At 40.6% G+C, this 27,557-nt stretch overlaps 1 protein-coding gene across 5 annotated transcripts in view; it reads right to left on the reverse strand.

Annotated features, from left to right (window-relative positions):
* Positions 1-27,557, reverse strand: part of Syt7 (Synaptotagmin 7) — a 443,527-nt gene that overhangs the window by 251,656 nt on the left and 164,314 nt on the right. The window lies entirely within an intron of this gene.

Genomic DNA, 27,557 nt, shown 5'->3' on the forward strand with positions numbered 1-27,557 from the left:
TTCGGGGAGAATATATTACTCAATTTTTTTCAAAAATAAATATTTCATCTGAGGTAATTTGGCAACATTCGAGTGTTCACATGGTGTTTTTCCACAGGGCGGCAGTGGAGAGGTGGAGAGCACTTTGCAAAAAAATAAATAAAAGAGAGTCCATGGAACAGAGGACGATCCCCTCCTCATTCGCAGTTCCGAAGGTGTCCGAGAGGCTATATATGTAGGACATTTCGTCAACGATTTTTTGTCCGCGCACCTATTTTTTCCAGTAATTTACGTCCACGGGTTGTTTCGGCACGGGAGTTTTGGTCCACTTTCCAGTTGAGACCCCAAGTTAATTGGCCCACATGTAAATACAAACGACAATTGCTCACGACGTTTTAGGATGAAAATGTAAACTGTCTTGGAAGAATGAGGGTTTGCTTGTTTTTTTTTGTTTTGTCTGTTTGGTCCAACGGAGAATAATATATAATTGAGAGTTTTGGTAAAAATGGGGGAGTATCAATTCCATGAGACAAAATTCACTAAAACTCTCTACACCTCTTTGGTGTAACAGGACTTAATTATCTTCCAAGATTTTCCCACCTTGTTAGACCTGAACCGGATGAACCTCTATATTTGCCTCAGCTAAAGGCTCTTAGATTTTTCCTGTGTACGGTAAGTATCTTGATTTATATTGCGAGGAAAGATCTGTACTTTTAAAGGATGCCTGTCATTCTTAATACGTTCAATTTCGTATAATACTGTGCAACACCTCTGTTGTAGAATAGTTGCTTCAGGCGCCGCGCCGCCGCACGGCGGACGGGCGGTCAGCGCGGAACGCGCATTGGCGCCTACAAACCTAAGTGGATACTTCCAGCATTGCGCAATGCGTGAAGTATCCACATAGGTTTGTAGGCGCCAGTGAGCCTCTCGCGCTGGCAGCACGCCGCTCTGCTCTGTTAGGCTTTAATATTTACACTCGCATAGTAAGCGTTTTTTAACTCATGATTTTGAAATGTTTGCACACTCTGCATTGATTATTTTCATTCAAATTGATGGGGAAAAATGTGTATCAATTTATCAAAGGAGAATAATATTATAATGTGTGTTTTTAAAATATTGGTGGTTCTGTGTCAAACTTAATAATTTCCAAAGCACTTTAATTTTTTCCTTTAAATTTTGTGCTTTTATTGTGCTGCAGCGAGGTGTACGCGCAACCAAATGCTCAAAATGTGACGTATTTGACTCTAAAAGATCGATGTACAAATGGATTACAACTAAAGATTGCGTGCTTCTTGGTTTTGTTTCCTTTTTTATTCATTTTTGCAGTTTCTGTCGGCACAACTGCGGCTCATTGAGATTAATGTCGCTTGGAAAAGGTTTTACAAATATTTGTCACGTTTTAAAAATATAAATTTTTTCAAAATGAAGTAATAATTTCGTAAAGAAAAAATTAAAAAAATAAAAAAAGTACCTATACACATATAAGGTATATTGTGCATCAAACATTTTAAGGATAGAAATAAAACCAAATATTCACCATTGACAATTTAAAAAGATGATTCAAAAGGAGAAAGTAATAACATTTCATTTAGAAAATGAGCAACCATAACAACACCTCCTTCTCTCTCAATTTCTCATTTCCATATAGTCAATATAATTTTACATACCGACTAAAATATAACATCTGGACCAAGTCACCGTTGCTTATTTTATGGGTGGGCGTAAACTACTGGACAAAAAAGGTGCGCGGACAGGAAATCGTTGACAAAATGTCCTGAAACCGTCCGAGAGCTTGCTCCAGAACAATGTTGTAAAATAGTTGCTACAAATCGAAATTTTAAAAAAATTTAGGTGAGAAAGAGTACAATCCGTTTTGTAGTGACATTTGGCAAGGAACAAATTGAGTTACTCAGAGCATTTCCCTGTTAACACGTTTAGTTAGGAAAATCAACCTGCTCACAGCTTGAAAAGTACAAGCCCAGAAGTCAGTCCATTTTGTGAGGATACTGCATAACGCGCCTGCTACTTGAACAAGAAATGGACGTATTTATGCTAAAAGGAACTATCTCACACGCAAACCCTATGCACATAGTTCCTTTTAGCATAAATACGTCCAAATGCAATGATGATGCGACCGAGTGCAATTCACAAACAAGTGTCGATGCCATGGCGAATCAAAATTTGTCAGGTTCATAAGTAATTGACAAAAGAGTGATTGGCGCAGCGAAATCTTCAGGCTATAAAGTCGTCATGGAGGAAATGTGAAGGTCATGAATCGATGTGGAGAGGGGGAGTGGTCGAGAAACAAAGGTAGCCATTTTAAGTGATGGATCGTTCACATCGCACATTTTTTTATTCTTGCGATCAGATTTATGCGCTTGCTTGTCAAATGTTTGAGAAATTCCCTGGTATTTTTTGGAATTATACGTTGTGGGTGTTGTTTACATTAAGTTTGGCACAGCTAGCTTCGGGACTCACGAGAACGGAAGAAAAGAGGGAGAGAGAGGAGGGGAGAGAGAGAAGGGAGGGAGAGAGGGGTGAGGGGGAGAGACAGACAGAGAGAAACAGGTTTCTTGTTCCTGCCGTGGAGCGAATGGCTCATTTTGTGGCTCGGTGCACTGAGATGAAGACCTGGAGGTGGGTGTAGAGGGTGGTGCGGATGGATTTTTTCCTGTGGGTGGGAGTAAGTGTTGAAAAATTGGATTCGCCCCTCGAAAGTTCTGCTCTAAAGTTTACGCAAACTTGAAAATTCACATTCAAATGTATTTTAATTTTAAAACACTGAGAGAAAGGTCTTGTAGAGGGGCAAAAACATTGCCAGCTGTTTTCAGGATATTTAATTCGACATCAAACTGAATTGGAGTATTTAATTTTTTTAGGAGAAGGTTGTATGACCTCTGTACGTAATGAGTAATTTTCTACTTCGTTCAGTATTGAAGGTTTATCTTCATACCTGCATCAGCACATAAATAGGTCATTTGGGTAAAATTAGCCTCTCCAGCTTGGCTGTTAAGGAATTATCTATACATTGATCGATGATCAAAGTCTTATGGGACTAAAGTCTTTCGAATGTATTTTGTTTAAAAATAAATAACGAATATAACGATTTGAAATTTCTTTCCGACGTTTGTGACAGGGTAAAGAAAAATAAAAGAGAGTTTCAAGAAAGTATAACGCAAAAAAGTGATTTTGCCGCCATTGCTAAAATACAGTAAGACAAAAAATTTCCCGATATAAAACGCTTATTCGGTTATGAAGTTTTCCTTCATAAAGTCACTCCCCTCTCTCGTAAGATCAGTTTTATACTGAATTTCAGCACATTATGGCAAAGATCCCATCTTTCGGTCCAAACAACGCGGTGCGTCTTGAGCGCAATCTGTTCGTAGTAATACACAAAATATACATGTAATACAGTAATACACAATACAATGTAATACAGTACATGTAATATAGTAATAAAGCAATACAACGAAAAAGACGACTATGTAAGAATGAGAATACGCTGGATACAATTTTTGGGGCACTTTTCTTTCAATGGGTCTACACGTTTATTCAGGTCAATTTAGCCCCTCCATTTCCTGACTCTGCGCAAATTAGCTTCAACTTGATAATCCATTATCAGATTCAGAATGATATACGCGAGCATTAGTGGTGGCTTGAAGTTACAAATTTCACATAATGATCATAAATACGGAATGTGATGGAGTTACTTAGCACAGGAGTACATCCTACCTTCAAACGGATTTATGCGCTTAAATGCTTGTGCGTTTCCTACCGACGCGTAATTGCGGTCTTGAAACCTCGCATCCCCCCTAAATGGGCTCGTTTTCCGCTTCCTGCCTTATCGGCTCCCGCACTGAGCTGACATCTTCAGAGGAACGTTAACTCGATACAGTCGCGAATATTTCTTCATTTTGCTATGAAATGATACCAACCGATTCATTTCCGAGGCCTCACTTTCATGTTTTCCTCTCGTTTCCGAAGGGAGCCGCTTCAATTATATACGTAATGTCATTGCAAAATTCTGATACCACTATTCGTGCGTAACGACGGTCATTTCGCATAACCAAAATATTGAAGGCGTTCTTATATGTTCGCGCTGCGTACAACAGTCAAGGCTTGGTGAGTTGCTCGCTTATTATAAAATTGATCGACTGGATTCACGGCCAAAGTAAACCAAGCCAAGAAAACTTTGAAAACGAAGGCTGTTTTTGCCATCATTACATGCCGATGGCTAATAATTTAATGACATGGACCTGTGCTCTGCATATAACTTTGACAAAAAATAAAAATGTTAAGAGTCTCGAAACTTGTAATGATGGCGTAGGGTTCAGATTACATTATTTGAGAATGGAAACAAACCGATGGAAACTTTTTGAAGACATCTTTGAAGGAGAAATCTTAAGCTAGAGTTGTTACGTGAGTCCAGGTTTCGAAGCGGCCATGGATCCAAAATCAATTAATTTCTTTTTTTATTTTTGTATCTGACCTTTTGGATGGAATACATCCACCTACAATGAATTAATCGTCTTTAAGAGAAGTCCTCTTCGACAAATTCAAGGCCTCAGTCAACAATGCCTACATAATGGATCCTTCTTCTTGGCTCCATCTTTTGTTCACTCCTCTTTTCCCTCCTTTCCCCACCCAACTTCTTTTCGAGTGAGCACATTTCGATGTAATTGAAATGCTAAGCTTCCCTATAGATTACTGCAAGCGTTTCTAACGTTTTAATTGTCAGCTTTTGGTTTCAGGGCCACCTTCAACCCTAAACTAGAGGAATTAACAAAGCCTAAGTCCAAATCCTCGGGATGATAATTGCAATTAATTAAGTTGTAGAACCTGCTCCTCGGCTGTTTGATCGCTCCCCAGATCGGAGCTTGCTTGACTCTGCAACTTCCCTGGGAGCTTCCTTCATTATCTTTGATCAATAAGTCCGTCCGATAATGCAGACACTCCGCTCCTGATACACATAATTGAGTTTCACTCAAGGTCAAAAGATAGAATAGCGTCGCCCACAAAAAAGGTTAAAAAGGGAACTTAGTGCCGAAGATTTATCAAGAGTTATCAAACTTAAAAACTTGTTAATATTATTGAATTAAGGAATGTTTTACAATGGCCTTTCAAGTATTACGTATAACGCACTGAAGGGGAGGAGGGTTTGAGCCAGCGTTACAGTGCTTTACGAGGGGGAATTGAGGTCAAGCCCAGCGTTACGTAACAAATACGAGCGCGGGGGGGGGGGGGTGTTTGAAAAAAAATAAGCGAATAATTGAAAACCCCGCTCTTCTTGAATGAATCTTTTCATACCTTTGTCGACCTCTTCCCGTCGCATTTCAGCGAAATATTTCCAAAAAACCCCGAAATTTTTCCAAAGTGTTCTCTCAAGCCAGCGTTACGTAAATTTTGGAACGTCTCATGGGGCTTATTGTGATTCTTTGGCCGGAAGGTGACAAGGTGACATTTAGGAGAGAAACCTAAAGTTGTTTTGAAGCCTACGCAACTCAAAGAGTGCATTTGGAAGGACTAAACTGGCAATGAAAACAGTCCAAACTGGATTGAGCCGTTCCCACCCGTGCCCGTGCTGTTGCGACAGTCAGATTCAAAGAGCGAGGGATATACAAGTGTTTACGATCCGGCCTCAGAAAACGAGAAAAATAAAAGAGAACAGTTTTCTCGCGTCACGGCGGGGCGCGTCCCAGTTTCTTGAACTCAATTTTGAAACAATCCTATCGAATAAAGAAGAGGCATCTTAAAAGTTGTCCCCCGCCCCCTACACAAAAGCCGATAGAATAAGAGCCAGATTATAAGCTTTTAAACCACAAAAATGATTCAATCTCACTATTTTGTCTGCCCCTACCCCTTCTCTCAGGAAGTAAGACAGATTAAAGTGGTAGGTAAGTATGTATACAACCAAAAAGGTGAGATAAAAGAAAATTAATTTGCATCATTGCTTTAAAATGTGGAGATTTCACAGTTGTATCGGAGTGAATGGAATTATTTTTTTAAAGAATCGGTTAGAAAACTAACGATCGGTTAGAAAAAAAAGAACAAGCAGTTTCAACACTGATGTGTTGAAGAGCGCACCCACACAATGCACTCATATCAAAGTCTACATTAAGTAAGGGTAAATTGATTTTGAGAATGAATAGAAATTAGATACATGTCTTGATTTCAATGATATGATATGTTTGGGAAAGCCAATATACCACTTTCGGTCACGTCCGCCATCTTGAATTTTGGAATTACGACAATTTGACTAGAAATTCGAAATTCGTGACAAAAAGTAACCCCCCGATACAGAGCTCCACAAAAAATAAATCGAACAAGAGCTGAGATAGCATTTTAGGCCACGACTGTCATCTTGGATTTTGACATTTTGAAAATTTGACTGAATTTTTGAGTTTCCTGTCAAATAACACATACCGGGACATATCGGACGGGCCCGAATACTATCAAAGTTTCAAAAAAAAAGTTCTTTCAGGCGAGACTCTTTCGTTGGCCTATTTAATAATGACGATTATTTCTTTTTAAATCAAAAGTTAAAATAATTTTATTTAATAAGTTTAAATTCTTGTCCCGGGCAATAATGGGCATTAAATGTGCGAGCAGGTAACTTGAAGTACAGAAGTTAGAAGGTTGACACGTCTTTTTTAATAGAGCAATTCACTCGAGTTAGGTTCGAACCTAAGAATACAACTATATCAACTTCGGTGTGTTGCACAGTATCACGCGCATTTGAAGGCGTTTTATATTCGCCCGACCGTGACCCACGGAGAGTCGCGTGTTGATGTGTGGACTTCGAGTGCCGCTTGTGCTACAGTGTAACTTCGAAATGCAAAACGTTGAGTAATTTCATATCAGTGTTACGAAAAGTCTAAAATAACATTTAGGGTTAAAATAATGTATTCAACTTTCTTTTAACAAATGAATAAAGCCTGAGTTTTTCACGTTAAGAGGTTCCTTTTCCATGTCATTCACCACAGGTAGACGCAACGAGTATACATCGTAATATAAGATTATTAGGACGAAAAAAGTCAGACTTCGAGTAATTTTTGTGATATCCACGACCCCCTTAAAATTGAGGCACTGGATGCAAAAAGGGCACTTCTCGGTTGCAATGTTTCAGGGTCTCCTCTGATATTTCATTCATTGTAAGGGAAGTGAATGCATCCATTTTACTAAAAATTTTACTGAATATTCCTTCTGATTCTACACTTTTCTATGGAAATAATTCCGGCAAAATTACCCTTTAAATTCTTCTCCAAGGGATTAATTAGCAACAGAGATTTTGAAACACTGCAACCGAGAGGTGCCCTTTTCGCATCCAGTGCCTCAGTTAAAGACGATACAGGTATAAAGTGCTATATCGTTGCTTGGTATAGCCAAACCGTGAGTAATATTCACATTTTGATCCCATAAAAAAACCATAGAGCTAGCCATAGAGCTAACCATTAGGGTGTTCCGTTTTTAGACAACCATCTCAAAACCTTGCTCCCCGGGCTTTTTCCCATTCCTTTTGGTCCCCAAAAGATAATTCTGAAGTTTCAGCACCATAGCTGAAGTCTACACTTTCCCCCAAAGCGATGCAAATTTTGGAAGAAATTACATTGGTTTAAATGGGGAGAAAATAGGCAAATTCCCGGAACTACGTTTTTCGGTTGTAAAATGCGCCGAAATGATTTCAGACCTGACCATCTCTTGGAAAGTGATCCAGAGGCCTATTTTGAACGAGAAAATTCCACTTTTGACCCAAAGAGGGGGGAGGGGGGGTCAGGGCGCAGTTAGTTTTGAGGCGCTGCGCGCAGCAAAATGCTCGCATTTGACAGTTTTTGATCAACCTCAGAACAGGTCCTCCGAAGCTGAGGAGGCTAATGTATCTCATAAATTGTAATAAAATAATGTAAAAGAGTTGTTTTCATCCCTTCAGAACTATTTTCGACCATTTACACTGTTGCCAAATTTACTCGAACCTGGAAGGGAATTAGTGTATATCATCTTCTTCACTTGAGTGATTTTGGCAACAGTGTAAATGGTCGAAAATAGTTCTGAAGGGATGAAAACAACTCTTTTACATTATTTTATTACAATTTATGAGATACATTAGCCTCCTCAGCTTCGGAGGACCTGTTCTGAGGTTGATCAAAAACTGTCAAATGCGAGCATTTTGCTGCGCGCAGCGCCTCAAAACTAACTGCGCCCTGACCCCCCCTCCCCCCTCTTTGGGTCAAAAGTGGAATTTTCTCGTTCAAAATAGGCCTCTGGATCACTTTCCAAGAGATGGTCAGGTCTGAAATCATTTCGGCGCATTTTACAACCGAAAAACGTAGTTCCGGGAATTTGCCTATTTTCTCCCCATTTAAACCAATGTAATTTCTTCCAAAATTTGCATCGCTTTGGGGGAAAGTGTAGACTTCAGCTATGGTGCTGAAACTTCAGAATTATCTTTTGGGGACCAAAAGGAATGGGAAAAAGCCCGGGGAGCAAGGTTTTGAGATGGTTGTCTGAAAACGGAACACCCTACTAACCATAGCCATAGTGTCTTCAGTTATTCATGCGCTACGAAGTTTTTTTTCTTACAATAAAACGTTAATAGTTATACTTATCGCCGTTTTCCTAACGAAAAACGTAACTATGTTGAAAATAAAACATTTTCACGCTGAGTCAGTATTTTTACTCAAAAATAATGAAGCAGTTTGAAGTAAACGATGTTTTACTTACATTAAAAAGTCAGTATCGATTTTTGACAGAATTTTCACAGTCGTTGTTTTGCACAAAAAAGAAGAAAAAAAATCGAGCCAATTTCACGATTGTGGGATAGAATTGCGCTCCCTCGCCTGGGAAACGACGCGAAGTTAGATGCCCTATCATGACGTCATGTTGCATCCGTCTTTCGAGAAACTAACCTCGGACTACTTATACTAAGTAGTATAGGATTTAACCTGGCAGTAGCTTTCACTACGTGCGTCGTCTTTGATGCCCTTGCAAAGACAATTTACGCGAGTGTTCCGCTGCTTTGTACTGAGCCACATCTTGAGGAGGTTTCGTGGAATTTCGGCGGAATTCGCACGATAGTAACTTCCAGACGCTACGCTCGAACGCTAACTCCCCCCGTGTCCTTTCTGTCAAACGGTGGATTCAATTAAAGCAGCAGCTCACTCTACCATAGTTCCATTGCATCACCTGTAGCGGAATCCGAGCGTCGACGTATGTTCATGCTTTAAATTCCTCCTTTGAAGTTTTATTTTATGGCTGGGAGCAAACACACCTCACGCGCAGGGCCCGGGTGTCTCGCAACCCTCATGTTGTCGCTTTGCAGACATAAAAAGCGTGACTAACTTTTGAGATGCGTCGGTAATGTAACATTGCGTTCATGATAGGACGCGATGCTACATAATTGATGAGTCTAGTGGCGTGGCGTGCTTTGCGATAAATTGATTGGTCTTTCATTTAAACCTATGGAAAAGGATCGATAAACAGGATGTTCGCATCGGACACTTTGATAATCGATTCTTTACCACAGTTTCAGATGGAGAAATATCAATAATCGATCAGTCACGCCTCGCCACTAAATTATAAATTCAAACTGAAACTTATACCCTTTCAAATTTAATTTTCTGCATGTCTTCAGTAATTGTAATGTAAAACATGTAAGTTGCCTAATTCTAGTAACATAAGAATGCTCTTGCAGGTTCCTTTTTGCAAAATACAAGCCATTTCCATCCGTGACAATTGCCCTCAGGAGCCGGAAGGGTCCTATGCAACATAGCAGGATTTTCAACAATGTCTCCTTATTCCTCTCATCTTATAACTTCGTACAATGGACGGCTCGTTCATTTTTCCAAAACGCGAAAATTTGCAACGAACAGGTTAAAACCATTTGGTTCATTTCAAAACTCTTCTCGAAACCAACATGAAACGTTAATTGTTTAGACACTGTAGATAATGACTGTCCACAGGCTGGGAGAATTGGAGGTATGGCGAGAGGCCTTAGAACATCTTTATTCCATCGGGAGCCAATGAAAACTAATTACCAGCTCAGAGGGACACTGATTGCGGGTCAGCGATGAAAGGCCTCGATGATACTTGATCGAGATGAATGGGGAGCGACCGATTATTTCACGGCTTTCATCTCGTCGGTTTCAATGAAGTTACCATGGTAACTTGCTAAGATAACGAGCGCGCTTTTAAGGACCCTAATTCAATAGACAGCCGTTCTGTTTCTGATTAGCTTGCGTAAGTTGCCATGGGAACTAGCGTGGACGCATCGCCGAGGCGTCAAGCTGGGTTCGGTCTCTCTCGTCGTTGGGCTTCAATTACTTAAGATACGGTTCCACAAGCAACGTGCGACGCGACTTTGGCCGCACGGAGTGAACCAGTGGCGTACCGTATTTCGCAAAATATTGATTGATCTGTCATTTAAACCTATGGAAAATGATTGATAAGCAGGGTGTTCAGAGCAAACGCCTTAATAATCGATTCTTTACCACAGCTTCAAATGGGAAAACATCGATATTCAATCACTCACTCCTCGCCTCTGAAATGAACCTAGCAACCGAGTGCAATATGATTTTAAACCTAACCAGTACCACGAACGTTACTGAGGTGAAAAACCTCGCCAAAAGCGAGATCAACCTAATTGTTGAAACTGGCTTTGACGACAAGATAAGACAAGGCTTTCAATTAAAACTATTCGTGCCGTGTCGTATACATCGTATTTTTAGTGTCTTATCGAAATGACATAAATTTCAACGATCACGCCGCTGCAGATTTAAAATCATTGCAAAGATGGAATAGTCTCCATTGTTTTATTATTGCACTGAAAAAGACCCTAGTCCTTTTGGTCGAAACGTCTGCCGCCGCACAGTGGATCGAGTCAATTGGAGAGGTCGGCCATGAAATTTTTGACTAAAACTACAAATTTTAATGTTTATTTCGTCACATTTTAAATTTTAAGGGGTGCTCCTAAAAAAAATTTCACGAGGAAACCAATGGAACCTCTTTTAGAGGCTCAAAGTTTTGTATAAACAGAGTTACAAGCGTTTAAACGTTCCAAATTTTGTCCGACCTCTCCTATTGACTCGATCCACCGTGCGCCGTACTGAAATTTTTTTGTGAGTTGTATTCTCATCTTTTGCTTGATGTGTTAACATTAATAAAAAAATAATTCACTGCATTATTTTTTGGGTTTTGGCTCGTTTGATATGTCCTTTAACATGATTCTCTTTACATATGTATGTTAGATCGATTCAGAGAAACGCAGCTACTCCATCGTGCTGGACACGAAATTTTACAGATGAAAAAGAACTTGAAATGCAAATCCCTGACGCATGCATGAGTTTCCATTCACGTCACATGCTGGCTGTGATAGCGTAGCTTTGGACTGGAGTCGCTTCATAGGGCGCCTGTGACATTCTTGGAATTGATTGCGAGCTCCTCACCCGACCCGAGCGGGTGGCGCCTTTGGCTCCTTGATGAGCTCCGCAAGGGCAAGACTTGTCTGATCTTAAATCCTGCGGCTTAGTCCGCACGCAGCTCAATCTGAAAGGCTCCCCGACTCCAATACCCCCTTCATTAGGGATCCAACTGGGACCTTTGCAATCGGGTGTTCGAGAAAATAATGGGTCCGTTGCAAATGTCAACTGTAGCGAAAACGTGAAATGTTCCTCGTGGAAAGTGGCTCAGAAATCACGATAAGCGCATTACCAAAGTCTGGGATTCACCATCTAATAAGAAACGTACACTCCCCCCCCCCTTTTTTTTAAAAATAATCTTACGTTAAAAAGTATGCCAAAGCAAGGGATGACGATTCATCGCAAAGTCAGGTAGCATTTAGCCTTTGCCAATTCACTCGAAGTAGTTTTTGAACCATTTTCAGTTAAATAGAATCCTCCATTCCTTAAAAGATACTGGAAAAATCGGAAATAGCGCCTAGGGATACAACTATGTACGTGCTTGTGGGATGCCCGTGTTGCATTCACAAAAATTGAAGGCACGCTGACTTTTGTTGTTTTGACAAAGTGACACGCTAAACGCTTTGACTTGGAAAAAACATGTTATGTTAAAAGTGGACGTTTTATTGAATCATCCGATCTCCCTCTCTACATGTATGGCTATAATGAACTCGAGGGATAATATCCAAAGCAAGAACGCCGTAACACAATTCTAGATTTTTCTCATTTTTTTCTCAGAAATGTCTGTTGCAGGAAAATAGCAATAAACAACCGTTCCACATGTTTACAGTACCATCGTGGCATACTATCGATAGTTCACTCTGAAAAAATTAATGATGATTTTAATGAGATATTTTTTTTTTTTAATTATTATTTTTTATGTAAACGGGTCGTTTCATGCGTGGAGGTAACGCGCAAAATCTGAAACTGAGGTATCACGTTGCGCTCTTGCCGTCGAGCGGTGTGTTTAGCGACCATCGGATTCAGAAAATACCAGACCACGTATCTTGGTCTGCGTCGTTTCATACTTCCTTTTATACTTTACTTTTTTGATGGAAAACTACTCAACGTCGATTCTTGAAAACTTCTGTGATTTTCTTTCTCTGTCCGAGGCAAACTCATTGAAAACTGCGAAGGATGATGCTAATTTGTCCTCCTTCAAAAAAACAAAAAAAAAAAAAAGGGAGGGAGATTTTTAAACACCGCATACGAGAAACGTGGTCTGATAGTTTCACCTTCGCACTGTAATCAGAACGCAGTATACGTTTTTACTTGGCAATTTGCCTAAAAAACGATGCGTGAGTTGTTACGAACACCAAGACACTCGAGAGACAGAATTTTACAGGAAGCATGGAGAAAATTGAAGCGAAAGGAAACACCCGTCATTCCCTAATTCCCATGAATTTCTTTCAAGGTAATATCCAGTATTTTTCCGCAGATCAATTTCTGTAGCCTTCCTTTCCCACATCCATGTCATGTCGCTCGCAATTGCCTCGACAAAATGTGGATGCCGACAGTTACATTTCTCCTTCGGCCCTTTTGACAGGTCTTGAGGGGCGAAAACAAATCCCTGGAATAAATTTTTCCTCTCATCACTTTTTTGCTTGAGGTATCTTATGTCAGTGCTGAAACTCTATTTTTTACCAGAACAATTCATCTTGCAAAAATAAGCACCGACCGTAAATTGCTTTCCACCTAGAACACTGAGGCTGTCCGCGAAGTGAACTTTTCTTTCTTTCTCCTTTCGACACTCAGAATGTTTATTCGTGCCCAAGATTCGTTCATTTGGAGCTCTGAAAAATGACTGTTTTCCTAAATTCAATACAGAGTAAATGGCAGTTTAGCTACCAAGATAAATTCTACCCGTATACAATCTCTCTCGTAAGAGATCGATTGAAAAGAATATGTTATTTGTAAGGAACTATGTTACTTTTCGACATAATAATCAGCCGCATATTCAATACTCTGACCCATGAAAAAGCGACACCTGGAAGAAAATCTAAGAGAAAACGTAGCGACTGTTTTGCCCTGATTCGCTTGCTTGCTGTCTTGGAAGGAGTATTAGGTGGACTGCATTGAAATCCAAACGGATGTATTGAAATGTTTCATTAAAAAGAGAGAATAAACAAAAAAAAGTCTGCCTATTTTATTTTCAAACAAAAAGAGAAAAAAAGACAAGACAAAAACGGTATTTTTCTGTTTTTCATTTCCAATTAATTGTGGTAGTGCCGTAACTCAAGCTTGGGTAGCGCCGCATTTTTTGGGTTAGTAGCTTAATTTATTGGGGGTACTACACAATTAATTAAAAATGCCCATATCGTCCGACAATCCCTACCTCTTTTTCCCGTGGATAATTGAACAAATAAAGAAGTAATAAACTGTAACCCGGTGGAAGACAGGCAGCTACGCTATAATCTTGCGTGTACCCTGGAAAATGCTCTCGCATTTTAATTACATAATTACCATAATGCGTTACTTGAAACGAGGCATTTTACAAAAAAAATTAAAGTTCCCGGATATTCCACAGATTAACGATCTTGAGTCCGGAGGAAAAAAAAGGAGAGGTCCACACGGTGCGCAACTTTGGTCAAGGATGGACGTGAAATGAAATGAAAACGGAATGGCCACCAGACATTAATAATATTTATGTCAGGATAAGCCTTTATTTACCGCTAACTCCTCCCCTAATAAAAGAGGTGTTGTGCAGAATGGTTTATTTTTTTTTCAAATGGGCTTTTTCTACCTCGGAATGTGAGATTAGATCATATGCCCCAAAATAGATAAAAATGTTGGAGAAATCGAAGAAGGCTTGTATTACAAACAATTTAATATGAGTTGGCAAATAGCTGTTATGTAACATTAAACTTGCCTGCGATCATTTGCTTTAATTTTCTAAACACCTTTGCCTGTCAACATAGCCTTTTGCTGAAGCAAAAAATAATACGATCAAAAATAAAATTAAAAAACAACAGTTTCGGCTATACTCCTTCATGAAAGTGCATTTTCCGACAAATTAAGACGTAAAGCCTTAAACATGAAGACAGGTGCCATGGTAATGGATTTTAAGTATTAGTTAAATTTAATTTCTTTATTGCCTTTTTTCTGACGGACTTGATGGTTTTTCTTCAAAACTAGCTCATGAAATTGCACTAGGCAAGTTATCAAAGCTAGCCGAGGATACTTACCTCTCAATTGCCCGTAAGTTGTATTGACAAACACGTGTCTATATTTTGTGTATGATTTTACTACTTCTGTCTGAGTTCACTTTGATAATCGGATATGACAGTAACTAGCGGTCAAAAAACGGTGATGAAAGCCGCACAATGATTCGTTTCTCTGTATAATAGAAGTCCTATGCCCCTCCTACCTTCTCTCGCTTTCATAGATACTGACACAACATCACAGAAGTCCCTTCTCTAATAATGTACTTTATAAAACCGTGTTATACTATCTAATCCCGACAAAATCGTGACACAGCGAATCCAGGAAAATCCAGTCTAAATCCAGAAATTCCAAAAGTTATCTTGTTAAACTTTTTCCCGAATTTTGCTTCGCCCATCAGTTGTCCTATTGATTTTAAACTCCAGGAGGTAAAAACTCACAGAGTGCTCCACTGGAAACGAATTGTTAATTAACTCATGAATGATTGATACACTCAATGATGAATCGGAGGGTCGCGTAACGTATATACCTGCGAAAATCTCAACCTGCTGCTCTCTCCGGTGCGGTCGCGGTGTCTCGAACGAAATTAGTTATTTTTTCACGATTTGCCTTTCGACTCCATACGTTTCCATTAGGGCTCTTGAAGCATTTAAATGAATTTCAATTGACTCTTTGAAAAAAGAAAAAAAGTTATGTGCATTGAGCACTTAGAATTGAAAAATAATTTCACCAAATTCATGACACGGAGAAAAATCTACGGCTTATAAACCAATTAATAGTTCATATTGAACACCACTAATAGTAATAGTTCATATACCTTAGTTATGGTATATATACGATACTATGGTATGAGCTACCACAGTATGGTTCACAGACCGATAGTCATTAATTCATATACAATTATTAATGGTGTTCCTAATGAACCACTAATTGGTTTATAAACCATAGCTTTTTCTCAGTGGAGAGCCGTCCATAAAAAGTACGTAGCGTCCTTTTTCGGCATTTTTGACCCCCCTCTCTCCTTGTAACGCTTTTGTATTGTGCATCCCTATCCCTTAACACGTAAAAACAAAACTGCAGAACGCTCTCCTCGACCCCCCCCCCCCCCCCCACAGAGCGTCACGTAATTTAGGGACGGCTCTATATCCCGTTTAGAACGTTTTTTAACGGATTAAAGAAGTATGCATATAATTTAATTTCAGCTTAAAATCAGCAATTTCTCGTTCTCCATCAATGCTCTATTTTCCATTTTCATACATATTTTCAAGAATAATGCCCTAACCTTCCATCAAGCGCGATGCAATCCCATCTGCCAGAGAAATTTTGCAAACTATTTTTTCCCTCTCTCCGTGATAAGAAAGAAAATGTTAGAAAGAAGGGAAAATTGCTCATCTTTGGCCCGGCAGAAAATCTCATCTGACGCTACAGCGAGTCGGCTAGTATCAAAATAAACGCGATTAATATCTTACTAAGACTCTCAGCGAGGACCACGAGGCACCTGATAACGAAATGATTAATGAAACGGTTCCAGCAATGAATTCTAATGCTTATATTTAAGCCATTAATTTTAGGTTTGACAGCGCATGAAGTGCGCGCGGGATACACTCCCGAGAGTTTTAAGCTTTCGCGCTAAAAATTCATCTTTGTTGCGGTTCAAAATTCATTTTCACTTCAAAAATGGGGTGGTGAAACAAAAGAACCCGTCCCCGCCCGCACCTCCACCGGTGCTCTCGCGAGTTACGGTGTAATGTAATTGCATGTTTGTAAGCCTCCGTGATGATTTGTTAATACACACGGTAGAATCAACCGAGACGAGGATTATTATTTGAAATAAAGAGCCGCTTTTTCTTGCCAACCCGTATAATCGCCTATGTGGATAGAGGAACTGACTGCACATATTACGTTTGCTACTATGATAAGTCATTATCAGTAGCTCCGTGTCGCAAAATGTGGCTCATTATTAAATTATACCACGCGAAGGAACTAGATTTTGTCGGGAAAGAAGATGTCCCTTCAATTCGAGACGACCGCATTTTGGGGAGCTGAACATAGGATTGTGCGTATGAGAGGTCGTTAGACGAAAAGTGATAACCCAACTGACAACCAACAACCAACTTGAGGCTCATTCCTGCAATTTTGTCTCGACATATTTTCCCCAATTTGAAGATCGATTTTAGGATATTATTACGTCGCACTCCTTTCCTCTCCAATTACTTCGAAATGGAGCATCGTCGTTTTGGTTCGGTGCATTCTTCATTCGAGACATTTTGATTCGGGGCTCATCCGCAAGGCAAAGGCGGATTCAGCAATTTGACAACACCGGATTCCCTCCGTTCAAACCTATGTCGAATAATCGATTCGTGTCGGAGCATCTGGCCCCTCCAATAATCGATACATTTCCGTAGGTTTAAATGGAGGAAAGACGATGTTGCCAATTTGCTGATTCCGCCAATGCCGCGAGGACGAGAGTCCTTGCCATACGAATGAGCATACTTAAGACGGAACCCACCTTGCGCTGGAGTCCCTTTACACTGAGAGTCGAGACAATGTGAATCGATTTCTAATTGGTTCCCGTATTTTAAGCCTCCACAGTGTCACAAACGGGAATAAAGATTGCATTTTCACCAATTGCAAAGATTACAATCTGGAATGGACCGGGGAATTACGGGCTCGGCAAGGAACAAACGGAGTGAGAGAAGGAACGGAGAAAGGAATTTGATAATGGGTCGATCAAAGATTACGAAAAACTTTCAATTTGTGTAATCTTTATTCCCGTTTGTGACTCCATGAGGGGGGGGGGGGGGGTTGTCTTGACTCTCAATATAGGGAGACCCTAGACGACGGAACCCACCCTGCGCGAGACCCATCAGTATCAAAATGCACAAGTGCGTGTAAAGGAGCAGGTTTTCATATCGCTGCGAAGCTGATGGACACGAGTGGGTGAGCAAGATTTATGAATCGGCGGAGTCAAGATATTCCCGAACGGACCGCGAGGGTTACGTCAGTGTTAGGGTTACGTCGGGCGCGTCAGTGAGATGAGCGTAAATACAATTGGAAATTGCTCAGAGAAAAACAATAAGACATTTTAGAAAGCCGGAATATATAAATGGACATGTTTCTGCCAAACGGAACTATTTGCATTAAGATGTGAGCCCTGAGACCCACAAGAAACTATGCATAACAGGGCTCACGTCTTAGTGCACATAGTTCTGGTTGACAGAAATACGCCCAAATATGATAAAAGCTGCATAATTTATCCCCGTCCGGAGCTCCATGTCCCGCTCGGGTGTATCCTTGGACCACGCATGCCGCATTCAGTGGGAATCTCTTGAATAAGCATGAATGGCGAATCAAAGCCCGGGAGGTTCTCGTGCAACTAGGCATTGGACGCCCCACTCACACAGTTACACATCCGCGCACAAACACCATTCGTACTCCCAGCGATTTTCTTTTATATTCCAGCCTATTGTGTGCGTCCGCTCTAATGTGTTTCATTTTGTCTTCAGACGCGAGCTTCCTCCGCCCTATTCCGTAATTTATCATGTTCTTAAACACAATTTCCTCGGAGATGATACTTTCGCTGCCGCGCTACAAATTCCGGACGTATCATTTAGCCGTTTTTTTCTCCAAAGATTAGACCGCATCGAAAATATCGACGGCGTTAGTCCGCAATCACATATCGCGTTTGCGGTGTCAGAAAATCTCCGCCGCTATGTTATTTTTTTAAAGGAGAACAAATTGACATCATTCCTTGAAGTTTTTGCGATATTTCTTCGCGCAGAGAAGAAAATCAAGGCATTTTTAAAGAATTGCCGTTAAGTAGTTTTTCATTTAAAATATAAAGTGTGACAGGAAGTCTGCGACATCGCAAACCGAGTTATGCGATTGCCGACTTACACCGTCGAGATGTTTTACGTTTAAAGTCACAACATTTGATTGAGCCCCTTTTAAATAGGTAAGTTGCACTGGTCACAGAATCGTGTTTTGATACTTGATTCTTGTACATCAGCTAAAAATAATAAGATCTGCGTGTCCAAACGACAACTCTCTACATTTATAATATCAAGCGAGATATCGCGCTTTGGAAAATGTGTTTAGTGCCGTCATCCACCGCGGTAGTGAGAGCCTTGGTTTCCTCCACCTTGCTTTCATCCGAGTTCCACGTTGAGAAACCAGTGTAAATGTGAATCTCACTGATTGATGAAAGCAAAGTGCAAGAAACCGATGCACGCGATGCGTGAAGTATTCCTGCACACTTGTAGGCGCTGATATTCTTTCCGCGCCGACCTTCGACCGAACTGTGTTAAGCGCAATGCGTGAAGTATTCCTGCACTCTCGTAGGCGCTAACATGCTTTGCGCGACGACCAGCGACCGCACTGTGTTAAGCGCGACGCGTGAAGTATTCTTGGACTCTTGTAGGCGCTAATATGCGCTTTTCGCCGACCGGTGGCCACATTGTGTTTGGCGAGATTAGCAACGATGATACAGCATTAGATTTAGTCGGTTAAAAAAAAAGTAAGGTTTATGATGTCATACACCGTGGTAGTGACACCCTTGGTTTCTCCCAACTTGCCTTCATCAATTGTCAGAAAGACACACATTTTCACTAGTTACTTAACGTGAAACTTGGATGAAAGGAAGGTGGAAGAAACTAAGGGTGTTACTACCGCAATGGATGACCTCATAAACGGAATTTTTTTAAGTGCTATATCTCAGTTATTATTGGTCATAGAAAATTGCTTTTTCGACGGATCTATTTTTTTTTAGCTGATTTACAAGAATCAAGCATTCAAGCGTGTTTCAATGCTTGCTTCTTGTAGAATCAAGCATTGAAACACGCTTCTGAGAACAGCGAAATTGATCCATTCATTTTCGACATATGTTATTTATCCTTTTGGGATGTTAGGGATACACTAGGATCGTTTCACTAGGTCTGCGTGCATGACTTCGGGCAAAAACTTGTTTCGATTGAATATATCAACTCAATCCAAATCCAGACGTGTGGGCTGATTATTGAAATTGATAGACAAAATGATAGACAAAGGAAACAGAGAGAAAATGGAGATATCCTATTGGTTGAAACGATCTGTTGTTGTAGACTCTAAGGGAGAAAATGATGGACAAACTATAAGGTTCCTTGCGTTTTTCCAATAGTTAGTCTATTTCTTACCTTCTTAAAACCACCACCCGCTTCCACCAATCGGATCGCTTCGTTTTCCTTTGTCTATAAAATCTGTCAATTTCAACAATATTAGCCCGCTGGTCCTTAATTCTTCAACAGGGTTTCTGCAACCTGCGGCAACATCGGAGCAGGAGACCCGAGAAAACATTTCGGGCCCTCTCCGAGAATCCTCATTCATGGACCGAACCTCCCCGGGAAAGTTCGCCCTCCGGGAGAGCCTCTCAGTTTCCCCGAAACTCGTTCCGGTGACTTCCGGAAACTTGGGAATTCGGTCAAGTCCAAAGGGGGGAGAGTCCCGAAAGCGCGGCATCAATGAGCCGAACAGACGCCCGCAAGGTGGAAAAAGTCTGACCGAACTTAAGAGTAAGAGCTTTAATCGTCACTCGAATCAAAAGTGGCTCTCCGCCCTCTCTCGCCAGGCGAGGCGCGGCGCCGTGTCACCCCCCCCCCCCCCCGATCGAGGTCGTCGAGACGTATCTCGAAGGGGGTCGGGGGTCTGGAATGTGGAGGAACAGCCTCATTTGATAAGTTACAAGGCGCGCGGCTCCCGAGAAATTGAATCGAGAGCGAGCGGAGAGGTGCGGCGCGGCGGCAATCGGTGTCCGAGACGAACACACCGAGCGCCACCACCTTCCTCGCCTCCGTTCTTCACCTTTGTGGGGAAAACTTGGGCGAGAATTTTCCGACAATAAGTCGGAAGTTTTCCTCGAGCGGCTCCGTCGTTGCCTTGTATTCTCGGCCCGAAGCGAGGAGTCAAATCTGAGTGGCTCCCGCGCAAACTTTCGCTAGGAGCAAAACCGAGAGTTGCTTTTCGATCAGAGTGTCTCAAAAATCACGGTGAAGAAGAAAAATGGAAAAGTCTAAGAACCTCACACACGATATGCCTAGATAAATGGAGATGTTGCATGTGTGAGGGATTTGCGATTTGACCATTGATTCTTATGTAAAAGTTCGCGAGAAACACGATGGTGCCACTGGTTTTCTTTGAAATCATCTCCCAAGCTCAAAAAAAGCTCTCAAGTTGAGGCCAAAATGGAGGGGATATCCCACGCTATCCTCTTAGTCCACCTCTATGTACATCAAAACAAACTCTCCATGCAAAGATGGGGAGCAAATACATTGAAAGGGCTGCCACTTTATTTGGGGACTCCAAAACTGAAAACACGGCAATCCTACTTATGTATTTGCTCCCTATCTTTGCATGGAGAGTTTGTCTGGATGTAGAGCTGGACTCAGAGGATAGCGTGGGATATCCCCTCCATTTTGGCTTCAACTTGAGAGCTTTTTTTGAGCTTGGGAGTTGATTTCAGAGAAAACAAGTGGCACCATCGTGTTTCTCGCGAACTTTTACGCAAGAATCAACAGTCAAATCGCAAATTCCTCACACATGCAACATCTCCATTTTTAGTGAGTTTTAGATTTTTAATACTCATACATAGTTTATTGTGTTCAATGCTGGGTGGCCTGACACACAAGGCTATGGTCTATTCGTTATACTACGGCAAAGATGCAAAGCGCAGTTCACACGCCGAAAATAGGAGCTGAAAATGGAGGTCATCAATGCATCGATGACCGTTGCCGCGAGATTCCGCAAAATTTTCAGCGGCCGATGATGAGTTGGGACTCGACAGCTATCGGTTCATGTGAACTATTCCAATAATTTGAGTGCATATTTGGATAAAAACAAGTTCAGATATACGAAGAAACGACTACGTTACAACTCCCATTTTCGACGTGTAAAAGTGCGCTCAGGTTAGTACGGATATTTATTGAAAAACATAGCAACTGATAAGGAAGATCATTCGTGCAGCAGCGTTAGGATTATATCAATAAAGGTGAAATAAATATGAGTTTTAGAGAATCATACTGCAAGAATGCTGGGAGAAATAGTCGCATCCTGAGGCCCAGAATGATAAAACCGCCTCAGAAAAGAGGTTGACAGAGTCCCAAGTTTTGATTGACAGATGATCCTCCTCTTTAATGAGCTGTATTAATCCTAGCATCACGAAATAATAATTTAGCCGCGAGACGAGACGGTGCGCGGATTTTCAGAGATGGCAGCCGCATCACGAACGAGTGCATATTATTGCTAATTTATATCTTTGTCCTCGAGCACCTTTTTTGGACGAATTGCTACTAATAAGTACTGCGGCGAGAATAAATTTTCCGGTATTAATCTTCCATATCAACCCCAAGTAAATTACACCTGGAGTATTCGTTCGAAATTACAAGTAATTTACATTCAGCCGTGATCATGGATGAACATTCATTCGATTCAAATCTGTTATCCACCTCGACTAGACAAGAGGAGTGGAACTTTAACTAGAACCTTTTTGAATTTAATATTATGCATTAATCATCGCGATAATCAATATCGAATCCTCGGTAAATGTTTAGTGTTCGCTACCTCTTCTGGGGTGAAAATGTTGCAGACCTCAGACAGAGCGTCTAAACGCATGGAACGTGACTCAAAGATAACAATGAGCGCAGTGACGAAGACTGAAATTCACTTCCCTATTTTATAATTTGTGAAATATATGTTTGTATTTCTGAGCTTCCATGTCAAAAATATAAGAGGATAAACACTCTTTCCTAGAAAAAATACAATTGGCGATCGGAAAGTTTATAATTCTTGAATGTAGCCGTGTAGTTACCCAGTAATAGTATAGTTCCTGATTGCAAGATTTAGTTCATTCATATTCAAATAGAAAGCGTAGAAAGACATAAGTATTCTCATCGGGAACTTCCTCACTTCACAAAAAGACCACGAATCAGGATTCGAGAGACACGGTGCGATGAGAGGGAAATTGCATTAGGGACACATGTGTAGGTGACAGTGTTCTGATCGATCGTATTTCTCCAAAAACTTGAAACACTAAACAAAGGAAGGTTACGTTGACCTTGACGTGCTGAACTGATACTGACTTACGTCAAACATTTGCGTGACAATTTTAGAAGACACTCAATTCGAACTGAAGAGGGAGAACATGATGCTTCATGTATTCAGAATTATGTATACCAGGAGATTCTTTCAATCTAGGGTTATATCAAAACAAAGTACTGGAAGCATCCTTTTGGTGATTTACTTACGATTTTGGTAGACGTGTAAAGCACGAAAAAAGTAGTTTCACTCACCTGAAACAAAAGAAGACGATTATTAATTAATTAAGTAATTATCGCGCGTGAAAAAGGGATACTCGCTGAAATGTGGACTTCTTTATATTTTAGGCACATATCAAAACACCGATAAGTCTCTTGCTTCACCAGTGTCGATAAATACACCAATATTTACCTCTGCACTAAATATCATTATGCTTAAACTTAAAACTTTTGCAAACTTTGATTCAGTTTCTATTTCAAAGAATAAATAAATCTATAAATATTTCTTTATCTCTGAAAATTTTACATGATTCTTCTTTGCCCCCTGGATACATTCTTTAAAACTTGCGCGTGCATAAATATCGATCAGTTTTCTTTCGAGAAATTTAGCAAGTGCGGAAATGTCAGAACACCGCAGAGGGAAAGAATTTTTTCTTCATCTGTGTTCTATCGAAGGACACACCTATGCATCGCGATTGAATAGATTGATTTTTACGCAGTGTTCAAAAAGTAAAAACGGATGATTTAGAGATCTTTTTATTGGCATTTTTTCAAAGCTAGGCCCTTGAAAAAGTCACTCTTATTGTAATCCCCTCTTACTCTACAGATCTCACCTTTTCATGGGCAGAAATATACATATGTGGATGGCCTGCACGGCAATATATCCCTGTGTAATTTATATCGAATTATACCATGATAACTGCTGTCGTTGTGATACAACAATTTTGATGTTTCACAATGAGAAAAAATTTAACGTATTCATGCCAAAAGGAACTATGTCTCACATAAACCCTATGCACATAGTTTCTTTTAGTATAAATACGTTCAATTAACCTTCAGGGTGCTTTTCTAGCTGAAAATTTTAAAAAAAATCTTATCTCCGAGATAGAAAAGTCTTGCTTTGACCTTATAATCCGTCTTCAAATTCTTATCATTTACTAAAACGACATTAAATTCCTTCCTCTTTTTTCAAAAATTAGTTGTAACACAAAGTTATCATTATTGCTTTGACTTCACGATGCGGAGGATAAATTACTGATTATCTTATCGTCTGTGTCACGAAAGAACGTAACTACATTTCATACACCAAAAATTTTCCCTTATTGCATTTTTACTTAGAAAATATTGGGCATTTTTAACTGAAAATTTCACCGAGTCTTCTTGTGATATCATGAAAAAATCAGAAATATTTAGGACAAAACTTCACAGATGCATTTTTGTAAAAAGTTAAACCGTTTCAGTAAATTTTGCCACCTTGGGATGAAGTTACGTCTTTGTTCGGGCAACGCCTTGAAGTTGACCTTCTGTGTAATTTAAACTTTCAACAGCATATTTTCCGCTCGAGAGTGAACGATCATAAGCCAGAGCGCGATAGGAGGATAGCTTAAAGCTTTTATCGCAACAAACACGAGGGGTTGATTGAGATAAACTCGGATAATATTGGAAGCTAAAACCTGCGGACGAGAGGAAATGGACCATTTTCAGCAACACGGAAGAAAAGAAAGGTCAACTGCTTTGAACTGTTGCGGCCCGAGGGCTCGAATTTAAATCGAGGACTCATTTACAATTCTGCCCCCTCACACACTCTACGACCCTCCTTTTCTGCCCCCCCCCCCACCTCATTCCACACCAGGGTCTGCCCGGCCATCGCTTGCGTCAGGCGAATCCGCACCCGTGAATTAATCGCCAGTCCTTTGTCTCGATAATTTGTTCCCTTTCATGTCAAGACAATCTCGTGGCGTTTAGAGTTGACTTGAAGACAAAATTCGGAAACGCACTTGCTGCCACCGGTACTATGTTCTGCGTCTAGATTTTTTGCTGAACTTGGGGCAGTGGCAGTCTCTGAATTTTGTAATGCTCTAGAAAGGAGAAGGGTCGATGATAGAGTCTCTTTATACTGCGAGTAAAGACAGTAGGAATCCATTTCTGATTGGTTCCTGTATTATAGGCCTCTACAGTGTCACAAACGGGAATAAAGATAACATTTTCACAGATTGCAAGGATTATGAACTGGGATGGACCGGGGAATTGAGGGCACGGCAAGGAACAAACGGAATGAGCGAAGGAACGGAGAAAGGAATTCGGGAATGAGTTGATCGAAGATGACGGAAAACGTTCAATTTGTGTAATTTTTAATCCCCTTTTGTGACATCCATGAGCCGCGTTGTCTTAACTCTCTCTCTCTATGGAGGAACTCTAGTCGAGGGAAGCATTACGCCATTTTGTTTTTTAGGTTTTAAACAATAGGGACTTGCGTCACAGCGTTACAGTGGGGGAGGGAAGGGGGTCAAAAATGCCAAAAAATAGTGTTACGTAAATTAGAGACGGCCACTTGAGGTGCTACGACTTCATCTGACCTTAGCAATGTTACATTTCTTTGACTTTTTTTTTGAAGTTAAAATATATTTTAGTCACTTTCCAGCTCATGAGGGGACCATACATGATCGACGGCAGAGCTCTTGGAGAGAGAAGAGGCGAGGGGTATGTGCCTATCATGTACTTTGCCAGAGAGAGGGAGGGGTCAATCCATATTTCCCATCAGGTAAAGTTGCTTGAAACTTGAGAAGTTTGAAAAGTCAAGAGTTTTACGAAAGTGAAAAAAGGGACTTTCACGATTCCCCGATAGTTGAATGAGTTAAAGTCACACTTCTTTAAAAAAGACAATTATTGAATGATGGTCCTAATTTTCTTCTCTTACGTACGCATAGCGTATATATTTAAAATTAAATCAACGAGAATTGTCATATATTTTAGTTTTTGAAAGATAATCAATCTAGATATTTTATTATTTAAAGTTATAATTTATCATTTCATTACTTAAAACCGTAAATTTATATCAAGCGTCGGAAAATTCTTAATGTTGTTTAAGTGAAGTTCAAAGAAAAAAATCCTGGTCGTGGTGGCTTGGCGTGGCGCTCAAAAGGTTAAGTAACCTTGAAGGGTTGAGAGAGCAAAAATTAGTTTCCAAGCTTGCGTTGAAAATGACGAAGATAGCATCGTATGAATCGCTTCATGGCACCCGAGGGCATATTCCAGAAGGACCCAAAGAGTCCTATAAAGCAAGGTACTCTTTGTCGTTACGGTTATTTCCTCCCATAAAATTACACCCTTCGGAAACGCTCCCATTCGGCTGCCGCAAGGAAGGTGTGCCATAAGACTAATTAAATAATTAAACACGGGAATAAAAGGAAACCTATAAATGCCGCGTTTCTTATAGTTATTGGATTTTCAACTAGTAAAATCTCCCATCTCATAGATGCTTTGTATCACCCGCTACTTTTACGACGTGTCTCCCTCCGCTTTCTTCCTCCCCCGCAATTTTTAGTCGGGATTCATAGACTCCCGACTCCCGCACATGCTGCGTGGGTGTCGGTGCTCAAATCGTTAGGACATTTCGTCTTTCCCAGACAAAAGACCAGAACTACCTTTCAACGCTGCCAAATTTTAACTCACATTTGGGTCAGTTGCGCTGGTCACAGTATCGTGTTTTGATGCTTGAGTCTTAGAAATCAGCTATGAAGAATAAGATCTGTCCAAACAGCAACTTTCTATGTACTTTATTAACCGCGATATCGCTCTTTGAAAAAGTCGGTTTATGACGTCATCCACCACGGTTGAGATACCCTGGGTTTCTTCTACTTAGGGTTCATCAGTAAGTGAGACACACATCTGCACTGGTCACTTAACTTGAACCTTGGATGAAAGCAGGTGGAAGAAACCAAGGGTGTCACTACCTCGGTGGATGAAGTCACAAACTGAATTTTTCAAAGCACGTAACTCGGATAATATCGAACGTAAAAAATTGCTGTTTGGACGAATCCTATTATTTTTAGCTGATTTGCGAAAATCAAGCACCAAAACACGATTTTGTGACCAACGCAACTGACCCGATCTAATTTTGTAGACTGTTCACCTCAGTTTGTCTCTTATTTTCTCCTCCTAAAAATTAAAATAAAAAACCAGTCATAAATTTTAACCTGTCGAAAGAATTCACTTCTAGACCTCCAGCTCAAGATTATCAATTTTGTTTTGACCGCCCAGTCGTTCCCTTATGGCTTACGATGTTTTCTACGTCAAAGGCGAAATCGCATAGGAGCGTAACTGCTTCTTCAGTCGAGCTCCATTATCCGTATAATTTTACCCTTTCCAGGTTTCATGTGGCAATGTAGATGATACCTTACGTCCGTAGAGCAACGGAATACATGATACATATGAAGAATAATTCAATTTGAATACTGCCCACTAACCCACTGCACGGGCGGGCGCGTAGCCTCTGTTCCTCAGTCATTGCCCAACGTCCGTAGGTAAGATATTCACATTCCCGGGTAAAACTGTACAACCGCTTTGAAAACCCAGACGAGTTTCGAATTGCCCACCCTTGAGCCACACTTTTCCGCAGGAGAGGGAAGCATTGTTGATGTGACAGAGGAATCGTTTTCCATTCCAGAGATAGATGATTCGCCGAACGGAGGGCGTTAAAAACGCCATCAGCATTCCGATATAGCCAAATTCCGCAACGGAAACGACCCCAGAACCCGTTATGCTCCACGGGTGGCGATCGAACTTGCACGGCAACACCGGAGCTTACAAGGCATGCAGGATCTGGATCTCCGGCCTAGATCTACCTAAATTGTATAAAAGAGCGCTCCGTGTGAAAAAGCTTCTTTGGTCCCTTCAGATATTA

The sequence above is a fragment of the Bemisia tabaci genome, chromosome 1, assembly GCF_918797505.1.
Source record: "Bemisia tabaci chromosome 1, PGI_BMITA_v3".
Lineage (NCBI taxonomy): Eukaryota > Metazoa > Arthropoda > Insecta > Hemiptera > Aleyrodidae > Bemisia > Bemisia tabaci.